We start from the raw sequence: 19489 nt of genomic DNA, 5'->3' as shown, positions 1-19489 counted from the left end.
CCAACACCATACAAGTGTTCCCTTTTCTCTGAATCCTTTCCAACATCTGTTATTTTTTGTCTTTTTCATAATAGCAACCCTGATTCATGTAAAATGATACCTCATTATGGTTTTAATTTGCATTTCTCTGATGATTAGTGATACTAATTATTTTTCATACGCTTGTTGGCCCTTTTTATGTCTTGTTTTGAAAAATGTCTATTTATTTCCTTTGTCCACTTTTTTTTATTTCAATAGATTTAAGGGGAATGAGTGGTTTTTTTACATGGATGTATTGTATAATGGTGAAGTCTGGGGTTTTAGTGTACCCATCACCCAAATGGTGTACATTGTACCCAAAAGGTAATTTTGTACCCTGAGTCTCCAATGTCCTTTACACCACTCCGTATAATCATATGTACCCATGGCTTAGTTCCCATTTATAAGGGATATCATGTGGCATTTGGTTTTCCACTCCCAGGTTACTTCACTTAGGGTAATGACCTCCACTTCCATCCAAGTTGCCACAAAAGACATTATTTCATTCTTTTTTATGGCAGAGTAGTATTCCATGGTGTACATATACGACATTTTCATCTGCTCATCAACTGACGGGCACTTAGGTTGATTCCATCTTTTCAACTATGAACTGTGCTCTGATAAATATATGAGTGCAGGAGTCTTTTGACAAAATGACTTCTTTTCCTTTGAGTAGACACCCATTAGTGCGATTACTAGAGCTGATCTAATGGTAGATAGAATTTTAGTTCTTTGAGAAATTTCAATACTGTTTTTCAGAGAGGTTGTACTAATCTACATTCCCACCAATAATGTATCAGTGTTCTTTTTTCATCACATCTGCACCAATATATACGGTTTTAAACTTTTTAAAAGTGGCCATTCTGACTGCTGTAAGGTGGTAGATGATTGTGGTTTTGATACATAGTGCTGGAAGTCCTAGCCAGAGCAATCAGGCAAGAGAAGTAAATCGAGGGCATCCAAATGGGGGCAGGAGGGGTCCAACTATCGCTCTTTGCTGACGATATGATCTTATATCTAGAAAACCCCAAAGATTCTGCCATGAGACTACTGGAATTGATAAACAAATTCAGGACACTCTTTTCTATAAATGGTGCTGGGAAAATTGGATTGCCATATGCAGAAGAATAAAACTGGACCTCTGTCTCTCCCCATGTACAAGAATCAACTCAAGATGTAAGATCTGAAACTATAAAAATACTAGAAGAAAACCTAGGGAAAACCCTTCTGGATATTGGCTAAGCAAAGAATTCATGAGTAACACCTCAAAAGTACAGGCAAAGAAGTAAAAAATGGAAAAAAAAAGGACTTAATTAAACTAAAAACTTTCTGCACAGCAGAAGAAATAATAAACAGAGTGAACAGATTACCTGCAGAATAGAGGAAACTATTTGCAAACTATGTATCTGACAAGGGACTAAAATTCAGAATTTACAAGGAAGTCAACAACTGAACAAGAACAACAAAAACCAAATAGTCTCATTAAAAAGAGAACAAATGACATGAACAGACATTTTTGAAAAGAAGATATATAAATGACAAAAAAAAACACACGAAAAAATGCTCAACATCACTAATCATCAGGGAAATGCAAATAAAAACCACAATGAGATATCATTTAACTCCAGTGAGAAGGGGGCTTTTATCAAAAACAATAAATGTTGGCGTGGATGTGGAGAGATAGGAACACTTATAACAAGTACAACCTCTATGGAAAGCAATGTGGAGATACCTCAAAGAGCTACAAGTAGAACTACCATTTGATCCAATAATCCCATTCCTGGGCATCTATTCAGAGGAAAAAAAGACATTCTATAAAAAAGACATCTGCACTAAAATGTTTATAGTAGCACAATTTACAATTGCAAAGATATGGAAACAACCCAAGTGCCCATGAATACATGAGCAGATTAATAAAATGTGGTATATGTATACCATGGTGTTCTACTCAGCCACAACAAACAATGGTGATCTAGCACCTCTTGTATTATCCTGGATAGAGCTGGAGCCCATTTTACTAAGTGAAGTATCCCAAGAATGGAAAAACAAGCACCACATGTACTCACTATCAAATTGGTATTAACTGATTTAACTGACCAACACTTACGTGCACATATAGTAATAACATTAATTGGGTGCCAGGCATGTGGGAGTGGGGAGGAGGGGATGGGTATATTCTCACTTAATGGGTGAGGTGTGCAACATCTGGGGGATGGACACACTTGAAGCTCTGACTCAGGTGGGGCAAAGGGAATATATGTAACCTAAACATTTGTACCCCCATAATATTCTGAAATTTAAAAAATTAAAATAAAATAAAATAAATGAAAAGAGTGTCCTTTCCCCAGTGTACGTTCTTGTTGACTTTGTCAAGGATCACTTGGCTATAAATATGAAGCCTTATTTCTGGGTTCTTTATTCTTTTCCATTGATCTATGTGTCTACTTTTATTCCAGGACCATGCTGCTTGGGTTACTATAACCTTGTAATATAATTTGAAGTCAGGTACTGTAATGTCTCCAGCTTTGTTCTTTTTGTTTAGGATTGTTTTGACTATGCAAATTGTTTTGACTATGTTATTTTTGGTTACATATGAATTTTAGAATTGTTTTGTCTAATTCTGTGAAAAATGATTTTGCTATTTTGATAGGAATTGCATTGAATCTGTAGATTGCTTTGGGCACTATGAGCATTTTAATGATATTAATTCTTCTGATCCATGAGTGTGGGATTTTTTTTCCTTTGTGCTATCTACAATATCTTTCATTAATGTTTTGTGGTTTTCCTAGTAGAGATCTTTCACCTGCATAGTTAAATATGTTTCTAGGTATTTTTTTTCGTAACTATTGTAAATGGGATTGCCCTCTGCATTTTGTTCTCAGTTGACTTGTGATTGGTGCATAGAAACAGCACTGATTTTTGTACATTGATTTTTGCATCCTGAAACTTAATTCACTTATCAAGTTCAAGAGATTTTTGTTGGAGTCTTTAGGGTTTTCTAGATATAAAATCATATCATCAGCAAATAGGATAATTTGACTTCTTCCTTTCAAATTTAGATATCATTTATTTTTTTCTCTTGTCTGATTGCTCTGGCAATCAGAGCCTCACTTGCACTGCAGCTGAGAAACCCAGGCAGACAATCTACCCTGGCTTATATTTCCCAGTAGGCAAAAGTTTAAAGGACATCCTGCTTCTAGTATTATGTTGAATAGGAGAGGTGAAAGTGGACATCCTTGTCTTATTCCAGTTCTTAGAGGGAAAGCTTTGATGTGAGTTTGTCACTTGTGACCATCCTTATTTTGAGGTATGTTCCTTTTATGCCTAGTTTGTTGAGGGTTTTTATCATGGTGGGATGTTGAATTTTATCAAATGCTTTTTCTGCATCTACTGAGATGACTGTATGGTTTTTGTCCTTAATTCTGTTTATGTGATGTATCACATTTCTTGATTTGTATATATTTAACCATACTTGCATATCTGGTATAAAACCCACTTGACCATGGTGTGATCATGATGTATTATCTTTTCAATGTGCTGTTGGATTCAGTTTGCTAGTATTTTGTTGAGAATTTTTGTGTCTATGTTCATCAGGTATATTGGTCCACAGTTTTCGTTTTTTGCTCTGTCCTTGTCCTGTTTTGGTATCAGACTGATACCGGCCTCGTAGAATGAGTTAGGAAGAATTCCCTCCTCCTCAATTTTTTTGGAAAATGTTCAGGAAGATTGATATTAGTTCTTTGTATGTTTGGAAGAATTAGGCTGTGAATCCATCTGGTCCTGGCATTTTTTTTTTTTTTGGTTGGGAGTTTTTTTTTATTTCTAATTCTATCTTGCTGCTCATTATTGGTCTGTTCAGGATTTCTATTTCTTCCTGTTTCCATCTTGTGATGTTGTATGTTTCCAGGAATTTATCCATTTCCTCTAGGTTTTCTAGTTTGTGAGCATATAGTTGTTCAGAATGGCCTGCGATGGTTTTTTGTACTTCCCTGGTATCAGTTGTCTCTTTTTTTATTTCTGTTTATTTGGATCTTCTCTCTTCTTTTCTTGGTTAGTCTAGGGAGAGTTTTATCAATTTTGTTTATCTTTTCAAAGAACCAACTTTTCATTTCATCAATTCTTTCTTTTTTTGTTTGTTTTTTCTCTATTTCATTTAGTTCTGCTTTGATCTTTGTAATTTATTTTCTACTGCTAACTTTGGGTTTGGTTAGCTCTTGTTTTTCTAGTTCCCTCAGCTGTGACATTAGGTTGTTAATTTTTGATCTTTCTACTTTTTTATGTAGGCATTTAATGCAATGAAATTCCCTCGTGGCACTGTTTTTCTGTATCCCACAGGTTTCGGTATGTTGTATTTCTATTTTCATTTGTTTCAAAATTTTAAAAAATTTCTGTCAGTGTTTTTTTGGACCCAATGATTGTTCAGAAGCCTGTTGTTTACTTTCTATGTATTCGTACAGTTTCTGAAGTTCCTCTTGATATTGGTTCCTAGTTTTATTCTGCCGTGATCTGAGGAGCTACATGATATGATTTCAATTTTTTAAAATGTGTTGAGACTTGTTTTGTGGTCTAACATATGGTCTATCTTGAAGAATGTTCCATATGCTGGTGAGATGAATGTATATTCTACAGCTGTTGGATAGATTATTCTGTAACTGTAGGTCTTCTTTAACTTTGTCTTCTATTTGTCATTGCAATGAGAACTTGGAATTGGGGAGGATGAGGAACCTGATGGGGCTCTTGTTACTCTCTTGTAAGCATAACTGATACTTTTAATTTGATTTTGTTTTCACATTAAAAGAGCACATGATGCATAAAATGTAAAGTTCATTGAAAGTTTAAGGATATTTGGTTGAAATTTGATGTTGTTATTTAATTTTCAAATCATTTCATCAATATCACTTTTGTCAGGATAATAGAGATATTATAATAAGAATAAAAAGCTATTTTGTACTGACCTCCAGACTGAAACATCACTGAGATTCCTAAAATCCAACTGACATTCAAATTGGCTGAACTAGATAAATAAAGAAAAAAATGATAGTTTTAATCTGACATTTTAGATTTATTGGGGGCGGGGAACTTTCTAAAATACAGAAGTATCACACTCAATCCAGAAAACCATATATAAAGATAGTAATTCTCGGATGTATGTAATACATACATACTTTGTAATAGTCCATATTGGTTTGTGATTTTAAAAATAAAATACGTTTTTCACAATTGCTAAAGTGAAGTAAGCCTCTGCCTCACTCATTGATTACAACTAAAAATTCTGGACAGATTACAAAAATCAACATTTGAAGACTCTGCAAAGTAAACACTAGCAGGAGGGTCTGGAGTTAAAGTTGGAAAGCAGCCCACAGTGAGTAGTGAGTTTCATGGGTTTTTTTTTCTTTCTTTATCTCCTGGCTTGGATATTTACCTGAGCTTCTCCCTTGAAAGGCCCTGGACTTCAATTCTAGTCTCCCCAGCTCCCTGACAATGCTGACATTTCTACTTAGCCTTTTAGTTTCTTAGCCTCTACGAATCAGGTTCACTAATTGCCATTTGCCGGAATCTGATAAGACAGAACACACACACACAACAAAGGTTATATGAAGCAAATTTTTACTTACAGATAGGCAGCAAGGGACAAAATAAGCTTAGGATCCATTGTGAGCCAGTCTCCCAAGGCTCAACAAAGCTGTCCAGGTCAAATGGCCCCTGTACTGAGCATGCCCCATTTGTACTGCAGCCAGGGGGGCCGAACAGGCAGCCATCCTGGGTTAATTATCCCAGGGGCCACATGATCACTGGGCAAAGCTTTGAAGGACATCCTGCTTCAGAGGAGGGAAGAACAAACAGGTTGTCCAAGCAGTTCTTCCCTAATGCAAGATATTGCATTCCCAGCAAATACCACAGTTATTCTTAAGAGCTACAAGTAAGAAAGGGGAGAGAACTGGGTAGGTCCAAGGCCACTTGGAAAGCTATCCTGTAGTCTACCCTCCAACCCAAATATCTCCCTTAGCAAAGCTAGTCCATTTTATATGCCCACTGTCTTCTATGAATCTGGAGGCAGAGGTTTATCTTGACAGATCAAGTAACACCTTGATTGACACAGTCTCCGTGCAACATCATTTAGTAATAGCCAGAATACATTTTACCAGGCCCAGGAGTACTACTACCACTAGCAAGAAAGCCAGACCTGCCTATAGCAGTGATGTAGTCCAGGGTCCCAGTTATCCAGGTAAGAAGATGCTAAAGAAGACAAAGAATCATTCAGGTGGCCCCACTGTCTGTATCCAATGGGCCTGCTTCCAGATCTCCTCTACTTGTGCCTCTGTGATACCTGAGGACTTTATCTAGCCATAGCGAGAGATGTTGGCAATTGCATCCACTCCTCCCAGTTAGGCTAAAAAAACGCCTAGAGACATTCTATTGTCTAAAAAACTTTCCCAAGGGATTTGAAGGATGTCTATTTGGCTGCCAAGGCAGTGGCAGTAGAGGAGGCAATATCTCCCATCATGAGTATGGAGGCATTGGCATTCTCCAGCTAAGTCTCACGGATCGTGTAGTTACATGAGTTCAGTTTCCTTCATACAATATGTAGTCCATGAAGCTCCTATACAAAGGGCTAACACTAGTCCAATTCTTTTTTTTTTATTATTCTCATTGCCATCTGAACACTTCTGGTCTATGTAACCAAAGGAGCTTAGGGCATCAAAGTACCAGCCCACTAAGGTTTTGTTAGTTGTAGTCATGAAATTGTACCACAAAGTCAGATAAGTTAAAACAGGAAACTTTAGCTCCCTCCCATACAGTGGGTGCGAGATCCTCACTCAATAAGCAAGGGCTCAGTTTCTATTGGTGTATGCTGTGGCTTTAAGGCATGCTGTTGTAGTTTACCACTGGAAAGACAAGAAGGCCACTGGGTTCTGTGACAGAATGAGGTCCCGAATGGTAGATCCAACATTGTGTCAAGTTACTTATGGTGCTCACAGCTTGGGAGAGCCTAAAGAAGGCATAATGTTTACAGGCCTCTGTTGCCCCACCCTTGTGGAAAAAGCAGATTTATAGGTTAGTGACCCAACCCTCACCCCTCCCAGGGTCTCAGGTATTCCCTACCTATCAAATAAGGTTAATAAGGCTGAGTTGATGTAGTGACCCAGTCTGTCTGTCTCAGTCCCAAGGATATTATTTCTGTGGTCACCCATTGTCCCTGTGGCTTGGTCAAGACCTTCTGGTCTTAGGCATCCAGTCTAGGAAGGATAATTAGGTCCTGCACAAACTTGGCATGTCTGATAACATCACCCACTAGAGTGGAAGGATCAAATGTCCCCTGTACTATCAAAGGAACCCTAGCACCCTGGTATTTCTTGGTCCTGTCCTCCATCTCTGAGAGATCCCATGGAGGGGAGGAACCCAAGGAAGCATAACGTCCAAATTGGAGTTAGAGAGCCTTGTCTGGGGTACTATAGTGTCCTGAACCACAAACCCCAGGACATGCACTCAACAGAAAAAAAGAAAAAGAATAGTTGGGAATTTGCAGGCACAGTCTAATCGTGCAGGTGCTTAGTCTGCATCCATTCCCACCAAGCTCAGCATTTCACAACATGCACTGCAGTGCCCTATTTCCCTTGAGTTGGAGTGTAGCATTTAGTGCCTGTTTTGCCCTGTTCAGATTGGCTTATCACTCTACTAGGAAGCCATTTTGATGTTCTTTCTTCAGTTGCCTTGGGAGTTGGCTGCTCCATTTTTCAATAGCTTCATTGGCCTGAGGATGACAAAGGTCTATGGAAAGTCCATTGTATCTCTTGAGAGTGTATATGTTGTGTTGCTTGGGCAGTGAAGGATGTTCCTTGGTCAGTGTGAAGTCCCATGGAGCAATCAAAATGTGACATAACTTTCTTTCAAGAGCACAGAGAATCCTTTAATAGCCCACACAGGGGATCTTTTAATCCCAGTCAGTTGCCATTCTCCTGGCCAGATGGCTAGGTTGTTGGCAACAGCTCATGTGTCAGCAAAACTGTAGCAAGATGTGGTCATAGGGGTGGCCTGTGTGGCCATCATCACTGCATGTGGTTTGGTCCATTGGAAAGAACTCCCATGTCCAGTCTGAGTCAAAAGACAGCTATCCACTAGCTGGATGGCTGCCACAGCCCAGTGGAGTCTGTCTTCTTGTCATTTGAAGAGCTGTCAGTAATCCATGCCATACTGATAGCAGGCACATCAGCATGTCTTGGACCTCAGGTAGCCACAGGAGGATCCAAAGCATCCTTTACAGGTTGCTTAGTCCCATTTAGCATGTTAGCCATGTTCTCATTGTGCCTACTGGTCCCTTGAGGTCTTGGGCGGGCCTGACCTTGAATGTAGACTCTCATTTGATAGCTGAACTCTTTGAACCTTTCCAATTTTATGGTTGGGGTTTATAAGCACCAGTGAGAATGGGCAGTTCAGGTTACAGTGGCACTTGTGGCACTTCAGCCATTAGATGCACAGTCTCCATCAGTGCCCAATAGAAGCAAGGAGTTGCCATTCTATGGGCTGCCTTAGGCAGTTACATGTCCAAAAGTCAAGAGCCGTGTGCACCCCAGTGGCAGTTTTTTGTTGCCACAGACTCTGATCAGCATGCATGGAGGTTGCAAACACCTGTAATTTCATCAGCGTAGCAGGCTCTAAAGGTTTTAAGGATAGTCCCTGGGCCATGCCTTACTGAATGACCTCCAAAGCCTTCCTGCTGCAAAGGGTCCCACTCAGAGTTTGTGGCTTTGTCAGCCACTTTGACTAAGGGGATCAAAAAGTCATCCAGGTGGAGTACATGCTGTCTCTCCAGTACCCAAGGATGCCTGCCAGCTGTTGGGCCTGCTTTTTATTAGTGGGTGCCTGAAGGATAAAAAATGTTTATTTGACTGTAACTAAAGTACTTTTCAGCCTACTGCCCTAGAGTCCTTGGAATTCAGCCTATGACAGTTAGCCTCCATGCCTCAAAGGCCTTTTTGACCAGCCAAGCTGGACTATTACATTGAGACAGGGTAGTGTTTAACAAGGCCTGAATTAGCAGAATAATGTCCTGTTCTCCACTTAGTGGCAGTACTGCTTTTGGTGAATAACACACTGGGGCCTGGGTAGCTTAGATGATATCCAGGAGTGGATATGCCCCACTGTTATGGCTCAAATTCTTAGCTATGGAGGGGCACACCCCTTTAGGAGGTAGTCATGTTCTGTGCCACGAGCCGTCAAGATGTCAATGTCTATAATATACTCAGCTATGGGAAACATAGCCAGCAGGCACCCAAAATGGCCCAAAGGGCCTCACCCACTTGCAGATAAGCACCGCGGGTCACGAAATTTGTCCCCAAATCTCCTGATGCTATCAATTTTACTTATCCCCTAAGGGGAACTGGAAATATTGTCATGTGGGCTCTAATATCCAAGAATCCCAGAAAAATTTGCACTCCTCTCTTTTCTCCTCTTATTTTGACAGGAGTATAGGGACATTGGCTTCCAGTGAAGACCTTAGCCCCATTTTTTTGCATTTTTTTTTAATTTTTTAAAAATTAATTTATTTCAATATATTTAGTGGGTATAAATGTTTTTTTGTTACATGAATGACTTGTATAGCGGTGAAGTCAAAGCCTGTAGTGTACCCATTACCCCAATAGTGGACATTGGGACATTGTACCTGATAGGTAATTTTTCATCCCTCACCACCTTCCCACTCTCCCCCCTTCTGAGTCTCCAGTGTGCATTATACCACTCTGTATGACCATGTCACCCAGAGTTAGCTCTCACTTGTGAGTACATGCAGTATCTGTTTTGGCCTCATTTTTAACTTCATAATGCAACCTGAAAAATTTGGATCTGCAATTGTCCCTTTATCAAACAAACACACCAACCAGGCTGCATGAGACTTTCCTAGCCTTTCTCCATATCCCTCCTTTAGATAATGAGTCTCCTTCTCAAGGCCCACATAGCACACTTGTTAGTTCCCTCCCAGGTGCCTCAGGGTCCTTCTGAGTAGTCACTTCCCCAGCTCTCCTGCCAGGAATGAGCAATCTCATAAGTGCCCAACAACCAGGGGATTGTGCATTGCATTCCTGTCTCTCTGCCTCAATCCATGCAGCCAGCTCACTCACACCTGGGGTGGGGGTGAGGTGACACTATGCATGCCCCCCTTATCACTCTTCCTTCTCCATAAAACATCTAGCTGCATGTCCAGCCCCTGCATGCCCAGGCTGACAACTCCACCCTGGCCTGGGAACTGGGGACATTGTCCTACCTGCTTTGCCCATAAGCCGCGGTTCTGTCAGACCAGACTCTGCTCTCTGTGTCAATTTTATGAAACAAATTCACTAATTACCATTTTCCTGAGTCCGGTAAGACAGAACACATTCACGCACAGCAAGATACATGAAGCAGATTTATTATTTGCAGATAGGCAACAAGGGACAAAAGAAGGATCCATTGTGAGCCAGTCCCCCAAGGTTCAACAAAGCTGGCCAGGGCAGGTGGAGTCTTGACCGAGTGTGCCCCATTAGCTCCACAGCTGAGGGACCCAACAGGCAGCCCGCCCTGAGTTATATACTTCATGGGCCACTGGACTCACTGACCAAAGCTTTGAAAGACATCTGGCTTCCAGGGGAGGAAGGAACAAAGCGTGGGCTGTCCAGGGCAATTTTTCCCCAACTCAAGATGTTGCATTCTTAGCACAATTTGCAGCTATTCTTGAGAACTACCAGCAAGAAGCAGTGTCCAACTGTGCCAGTCCGAGGCCACCCAGAGAACTGTAGCATCTACTTCTCATTTTCTAATATCATCACAGCACAGGATTTGGCAAATTTCTACACAGTGTTGGGTTCACTTCTCTGTAGTATCGTTTTTCCAGAGCCTTGGCCTAGCTGACTCTCTTATTCTGATTATATTCTTTCCCAGGAGACTTTTAAAGCCTCTCGGTCTCTGCTTTCTACTTGGCTTCTCTGACACACTTGGCAAACACGCAGAGAGCAAAGCACAATAAAGAAGTTTGGCCTCTCATCTCTCTGTGGCCTTGGCTTTTCAGGTCCTGGTTTTCCTTCTTTGTTTTTGAATCTAGCCTTTCTTGTGGTCTCAGTGTGATAGTTGATTTGATAAAAGCTGCCATAATGTAGCAAGAAATGGAAGTCTTAATAATTTATGGTTTTAGAAGTTAATTTTTAGTTTTATTGTCCAAATGTTTTCCAAGAAAGTTTTAAAAATTAATAATGCTTAAGTATGGATGCTTGTAATGTGCTCTGTGGTTTTCCTCAGCCTATGCAGAATTCGCAATGGACTAACAGACAGAGTTAGCTGGTACTCACCAATCTGCTATGCAACCATTGCATCCTCCCTCCCCTGTTCTTTAAAGGTTTTCTAGATATACAGGCCCCCTTCAATGTGAAGATATATATGCCCAAGGAAATTTTTTCTGAACATTTGTGAATATTCACAAATTTATTTTTAAGAAAGCTTTTAATATGCTGAAGAAATTACAAGCAATTAAGTTTATATTTAGTATATTCTTGCTTGGGAATTTAGGTCAGTACTAGGTTATAGGCTTCTCAAATCTTATATAATCCAATGTGGAAATCAATATATTGTACAAAATGTATTTAAGTGTAAAAATGCCTCCCCAAAATAGATTAAATGTGATTAAACATGTTGTCACACATACCTAAAGAAATTCTAAGTTCAGCTAGCCTAATAATCTTCTGCAAAAGATATGGAACAATAATTTGATAAAGTTCATTATGCCATAAAAATCCAGTCCTGCTGGTGCTACAACTATAAATATGGCCTGATTTAAAAATTGGACAGGTAACATTTTTAAAACCACAAGTCCAAGCTACCAGTTATGAATGAGAATTCTCTATGGGGCCACTATTCCAATTAAAGAAAAAGTGTTCTTCAGAGTCTTTTATATGTTATGTGACTCTGATGTCTGAATAGTCACTGACATAAAGGGTTGAATTACCTTTAAGTCATTAGTGTCACCCTTCTATTGACTTTAAGCTCAGAAATGTGAAAAAAAAATCACCTTCTGGAAAATATGACACACTTTGATTTACAAATCCTTAATTGAATTAAATTTAAAAAGGCAAGGATGGGAAATTTAGTTAGCAAAGTACAATGAAAAATTTACCCAATGGTTTTTGCATGTTAGAGTTTCATAAAGGGAGGCAGCTTTAGTCACATAAGGCCCTACCTATTCTGAGAGTCCAATCATCAGCTTTATATTGTTATTTTCTGGTCTTGTCTTCTCAGCTATTAAGACCTTGAAAGCCTCTAGGATATTCTGGCTTTTATCAGAAAGAAGCCTAAACTTTCTTACCCAATCCAGGCACTCCTCTTGCTACAATATTACTAAATAAAGCTTCACCCTTCTTGGGTGTGTGAACCATACCCTAAGTGAGAGCATTCAGAACCACATTTTATATGTTTTTATGCTAAAAGACAGCTGGTCTAGATTCACCAAAGCTCCACTGATGCTCAAACTGCAGGAAAACTTACTTTACATCAAATATTCAGGCCAACCTTGGTGATACAATTGCCCAAATCACATCCAACCATTCTTTAGTTTATTGCCATCAGACACACGTAGCTTCTATTAAAATTTCCAAGTAATTTACCACCAACCCTTCCAAGTGAAGCAGTGCCTCATGGAAAGCATGGAATTGCTCCAATTCGATGGGACTTCTCAAAGTACAGAGCTAAGAACAAATTCTAAACAAGACTGCACTTGCTTAGATAGCATAAACATCAATGCCACTCAGAATTATGGTCTCATTAATGTAGAATAAAGATAAAACTATCAAACACTTTTAAACACTTTCAATAATGCAGTGTTAACAGTTTCAGGTACTCTCAGAGTATTATCTAATCTTAGCATCCATATCCTATAAAATCCATCTTTTTTATGGTTCATGTTAAGCTTTTATGTACTTTTAATGTAATTTTCCTTGTTCCTATTTATCTCAGCAGTGCCTAGTGATGTACTTGTATACAAACATTTGGAAAGGATGATGACTATAGAAAATCAAATGAGGAAGTTTTGACTACAGGTTTTAATTTGGCAATCTAGAATATAAGGGCACATGTATAAAGACATTTTTGGGTGAGTTATAAATTTTTTATTTTGAAATATGGGTATATAACAGTTATATATATTTATAGGGTACATGTGATGTTTTGATACAGGCATAATGTGTATTAATCAAATCAGGATAATTGGGATATTCATCACCTCGGGCATTAATCATTTCTTTGTGTTAGCAACATTCCAATTCTACTATTTTAGTTAGTTTAAAGTATACCGTAACTTATCGTTGATTATAATCACTTTGTTATACTATAAGGTATTGTTCATTCTGTCTAACTATATTTTTTCACCCATTACCCATCCCAACTTTATCCCTACTCCCCGCTACCTTTCCCATTCCCTTGAAACCATCATTCTACTCTCTGTCTCCACGAAATCAATTGTTTTTAATATTTGGCTGCCACATATAAATGAGAATCTGTGGGATTTGTCTGTCTGTGTTTGGCTTATTTCGCTTAACTTAATGTTCTCCAGTTCCATCCTTATTATTGCAAATGGGAGGATTTCACTCTTTATGTGGCTATATAATATTCCATTGTGTATATGTACCACGATTTCTTTATCCATTTATCTGTTGATGGACTCTTAGGTTGATTACAAATATTGGCTATTGTGAATAATGCTTTCATAAACATGGTAGTGTACATATTGTTTCGATATACTGATTTCTCTTCCTTTGAATATATACCCAGCAGTAATATTGCTGGGTCATATGGTAGTTGTATTTTCAGCTTTTTGAGGAACCTCTATAATATTTTCCATAGTGGTTGCACTAATTTACATTCCCACCAACAGTGTATGAGGGTTCCCATTTCTCCACATCCTCATCAGCATTCATTATTGTCTGTCTTTTTGATAAAAGCCATTTTAACTGGGGTAAGATGATAATTCATTGCAGTTTTGATTTTCATTTCTCTGATGACTAATGATGTTGAGCATTTTATCATATACCTGTTGGCCAGTTGTATATCTTCTTTTGATAAATGTCTATTCAGATCAATTGCTCATTTTTTAATAGGATTATTTGATTTCTTCCTGTTGAGTTGTTGGAGCTCCTTATGTATTCTGGTTATTAGTTCCTTCTCAGATGGGGAGTCTGCAAATATTTTATCTCATTCTGTGGGTTGTCTCTTCCCTTTGTTGATTGTTTCCTTTGCTGTGCAGAAGCTTTTTAGCTTGATATGATCCCATTTGTCCAATTTTGTTTTGGTTTCCTATGCTTTGAGGGTATTACTTGAGAAGTCCTTGCCTAGACAGATGTCCTGAAGCATTACTCCAATGTTTTCTTTCAGTAGTTTCATAGTTTCAGGTCTTAGATTCAAGTCTTTAATCCATTTTTATTTGATTTTTGTATATGATGAGAGATAGGGGTCTAGCTTTATTCTTCTGCATATGGATATCCAGTTTTCCTAGCACCATTTATTGAAGAGACTGCCCTTTCCCCACGGTATGTTCTTGGCACCATTATTAAAGATAATTCACTATAGATGTGTGGACTTATTTCTGAGTTCTCTATTCTGTTCCAGTGGTCTGCGTGTCTGTTTTTATGCCAGTAAGATGCTGTTTGGATTATGACTGCTCTGTAGTATAATTTGAAGTCAGGTTATGTGATTCCTTCAATTTTGCTCTTTTTTCTCAGGATGGTGACTATTCTGGGTCTTTTGTAGTTCCATATAAATTTTAGGATTATTTTTTTCAATTTTCGTGAAGAATGTCATTGGTATTTTGGTGGGAATTGTATTGAATCTGTAGACTGTTTTCGGAAGTATGGAATTTCCAATCTATCGGCATGGAATATCTTTCCATTTTTCTGTCTCCTCTTCAATGTCTTTCATCAATATTTTTTATAGTTTTCATTAAAAGGATATTTAACTTTATTAAGTTCATTCTTAAGTGTTTTATTTGTAGCTATTGTAAATGGGATTATGTTCTTGGTTTCTTTTTCACATTGTTTACTGTTGGCATATAGAAATGCTACTGATTTTTGTATATTGATTTTGTACCTGTATCTGTACTAAATTTGTTTATCAGTTTTAAGAGTTCTTTGCGAAGTCTTTAGGCTTTTCTAGATATAAGATCTTATTGTCTGCAAATAAGGATAATTTGAATTCTTCATTTCCAATTTGTATGCTTTTTATTTCCTTTCCTTATCTGATTGCCCTGGCAAGAATTTACAGTTCTATGTTGAATAACAGGGCTTAAAGTGTGCATCTTTGCTTGTTCCAGATCTTAGAGGAAAGGATTTCAGTTTTTCACCATTCAGTATGATATTGGCTGTGGGTCTGTCATATATGGCTTTTATCATGTTGAGGTAAGTTCCTTCTATACCCAGTTTTTAAGAATTTTTATCAGGAAGGATGTTGAATTTTATTGAATGCTTTTTCAGCATCAATTGAAGTGATCATGGTTTTTGTCATTCATTCTGTTGATATAATATATCGCATTGATTAATTTGCATATGTTGAACCATCCTTCCATTCCTGGGATGAATCCCACTTGATCATGATGAATAATCTTTTTATTGTGTTATCGAATTTGCTTTGCTAGTATTTTGTCAAGTATTTTTGTATCTATGTTCATCAGAGATATTGGCCTGTAGTTTCCTTTTTTGTTGTTGTTGTATCTTTGTCTGGTTTTGATATAAAGGTATACAGGCCACGTAGAGTTTGGGAGTATTTCCTCTTCCTCAGTTTTTCAGAATTGTTTTAGTAGGATTGGTTTTAATTCTTCTTTGAATGCTTGGTAGAATGCAGCAGTGAAGCAATCCATTGGGTCCTAGCCTTTTTTTGATGGGAGACTTTTTATTATTGCTTCTTTCATGTTACTTGTTATTGGTTTACTCGGCTTTTGGATTTCTTCCTGGTACAATCTTGGTAGATTGTATCTGTCTAGGAATTTATTCATTTCTTTTACATTTTCCAATTTATTGGTATATTTTGTTTATAGTAGTCTCTAATGATCCTTTGATTTCTACAGTATCAGTTTGTAGTATCTACTTCTTCATCTCTGATTTTCTTTATTTGGGTCTTCTCTCTTTTTTTCTCAGTTAGTCTCTCATTTGTCTATTCGTTTATCTTTTCAGAAAACCTACTTTTTGTTTCATTGATCTTTTGTATTTTTTGTTTCAATTTCATTTATTTCTTCTCTGATCTTTATTATTTCTTTTCTTCTACTAATCTTGGGTTTGGTTTGCTCTTATTTTTCTAGTTCTTTGAGATGAATCATTATATTGTTTGTTTGAAGCTATTCTGCTTTCTGATGAAGGCATTTATTGGTGTAACTTTCTTCATACTTTCACTGATTTTTATATGTCCTGTTTCTTTTTAATTTGTTTTGAGAAAATTTTTAATTTCCTTCTTAATCTCTTCATGACCCACTAGTCATTCTGAAAATATTCTTTAATTCCCATGTGTTTATATATTTTCCAATGTTCCTCTTATTATTGGTTTCTAGATTTATTCCATTGTCATCAGAGAAAATATTTGGTATCATTTCAATTTTTTTGAAGTTTTTGAGACTTATTTTGTGGCCTAATGTGTCTATCCTTGATAATGAACCATGAGCTAAGGAAAAGAATGTGTATTCTGCAACTGTTGGATAAAACACTCTGTAAATATCTAATAGGTTCATTTGGTCTATGGTGCAGATTAAATCCAATGTTTCTTTGTTGATTTTCTGTCTGGATGATCTATCCAATGCTGAAAATGGAATATTTAGGTCTCCAGTGATTATCATGTTGGATCTATCTCTCTCTTTAGCTCTGATAATATTTGCTTTATATATCTGGGTACTCCAGTGTTAGGTGCATCTATATTTAGAATTGTTATATCCTCTTGCTGAATTGTCCCCTTTATCATTGTATAATGGCCTTCTTTTTTAAATTTATTTTTTATAGGGTACAAACACTTTGGTTACACATATTGCCTTGCACTGCCCGAGTCAGAGCTATAAGCATGCCCATCTCCAGACAGTGTGCACCACACCAAATAGGTGTGAATTTACCCCTCCCCTCCACTTTAACTAGAGCCCTCAGTCATAATTGTTATTGGCTATATAGCACTTGCCTGTTAGAATAAATCATAATTGACCATACCAATCTCAACTATGGAAACTTTAGTTTATTACTTTATATTCACAATTGTAAAAAATATTTTATGTTTATAATTATGTTTATATAATAATTCCCTAAGAAAAATCCCATAGTGGAATTGCTGAGTCTGGCTGTGTGCATTGTTAAAATGTTGACAGATATATGTATATCTTATTGGTGAGAAAGTTTCTATTAGTTATCATTAAGCATGGAGTTTGTTACTGATTCAACACAGCAAGTATTTCATTTGCGATGGCTCTTTTATATGTTTCTTTAAACAAGAAATAGACATTGAATTTTAACAAACACTTGTCCATTCTATATTTAGAGCATATATTTTATTTTATTTTTACTATTAATAAGATGGATTGTTAAAAGGATTTATTTACATTGAACTATCTGAATTTCTGGAGAAAAATCTCAAATAAGGTATAGTATTCACTTAAAATAATTTGATTCCTAGTTGTTATCTTTACATTTAATCTGAAGCTATTGTTTTTTAAAACTCTCTTTTAAAGACTTGGTACAAGAGTTGTATTTGCCTAGTAAAAAGAATTGGGAAGTTTTCCTTCTTAGCCAACATTCTAGCTTTATTATCATAAGGCGTATCTATGACACCTACTCATAAAGTTCTTGATCAGAACAATTGTCTTGATTTTATGTTGTTTATTTCAGAATATTATGGGAGTATAAATGTTTAGGTTACATATATTGCCTTTGCCACGCCCAGGTCAGAGCTTCAAGCGTGTCCATGCCCCCACCCAGACAGTACCCACTGCATCTATTAGGTGTGAATATACCCATCCCCTCCTCCCTCTCCCATCTGCCTAACACCTGATGAATGTTACTACTACCCTATGTGCACATTAGGGCTGATTGATTTGTACCAATTTGATGGTGAGTACACGTGGTGCTTGTTTTTCCATTCTTTTTTTAATTTTAGCATATTTGGGGCGTAAAAATGTTTAGGTTCCATATATTGCCTTTGCCCCATCCTAGTCAGAGCTTCAAGCATGTCCATCCCCCAGAAATGGGCTCTAGCTCCATCCAGGATAATACAAGAGGTGCTAGTCTACCATTGTTTTTTGTGGCTGAGTAGAAGTCCATGGTACACATATACTACATTTTATTAATCCATTCATGTATTGATGGGCGCTTGGTTGTTTCTACATCTTTGCAATTGTAAATTGTGCTGCTATAAACATTCGAGTGCAGATGTCTTTTTTATAGAATGTCTTTTTTTCCTTTGGGTAGATGCTGATCTTTTATTTACAAAATAGACTCTTGAAACTTTAGTTTCAAAATGTAAGGTAAAAATTTAAGATTGGTTTGTGATACTGGGAGAAGCTCCATAAGTGCTTCTGTTTGGGAGGCAGCATGATAAAATGGTAAAACCTCATATGCTGGAATTAAAAAATTCCATATTTGAGTTTTGCCTATAGTACTTACTGACTATAAAATTTCTCTGAGCCACATGCAACATGGAAGAATAATGATTAAATAAGGGACTATATGTAAAATAGTGGCAGAATAGTGCAATAAATAGCATTTTACTTACATTTGCAATAAAATTTTTAAAATCTTCTCTAAAATCATGCTACAATATTTTAGCAAAACAACAAAATGTAAACATGTAGCAAAAATGTTAAGACGCAGTAGAATCTACCGAGAATTAAATAAGGACTTTTTTTCTCAATTTAAATGCTAAAAACAGCTAGTAAATATCTTGAGCTCCAGAAATGAAAATGTGGACTTCTGGCAGGTAAAAATGTCTCAATATTTGAAGACTAAGACCCTGATAGAGATTTCTTAGTCGAGAATCACTAACAGAGGCGCCTTTGGGCTCAGAGCAGAGCCAGGTACATTTAACAATCTGTGGAGCTATGCCTCTCCTACTCCACCTTGCATCAAAATCACCTGGAGGGCTCATTAAAGCACAGTGATTCTAATCATCAAGTCTTGGGTGAGGCCAGATAATTTGCATTTTTAACAAGGTCCAGGTGAGGTGGATGTTGCTGGTTACTATCCTAATTACTATCTATATTTTTCATATGAGAAAGTCATTTGATTCATTCCAAAATGCACAGTTAATATCACTAAAGCATTAGAAACTTCACCTGGATCAAGAGAATCATCTTGGGCATCCAAAGCCCTATAAGACTAAAAACTCCATAGTGCACCACAGCCACCTTTTTTAAATCCCTTGCAGTCAGAAAATTCATACTTTTAGTTAACACAAATCCTGAAATTTATATGTAAGTCGAGGAGACTGAAAAAAAAGGAGATTT

Source organism: Propithecus coquereli, unplaced genomic scaffold (genome assembly GCF_000956105.1).
Source record: "Propithecus coquereli isolate 6110/MARCELLA unplaced genomic scaffold, Pcoq_1.0 Scaffold24, whole genome shotgun sequence".
In the NCBI taxonomy this organism is placed as follows: Eukaryota; Metazoa; Chordata; class Mammalia; order Primates; family Indriidae; genus Propithecus; species Propithecus coquereli.
Note: the sequence above shows the minus strand (reverse complement) of the source record.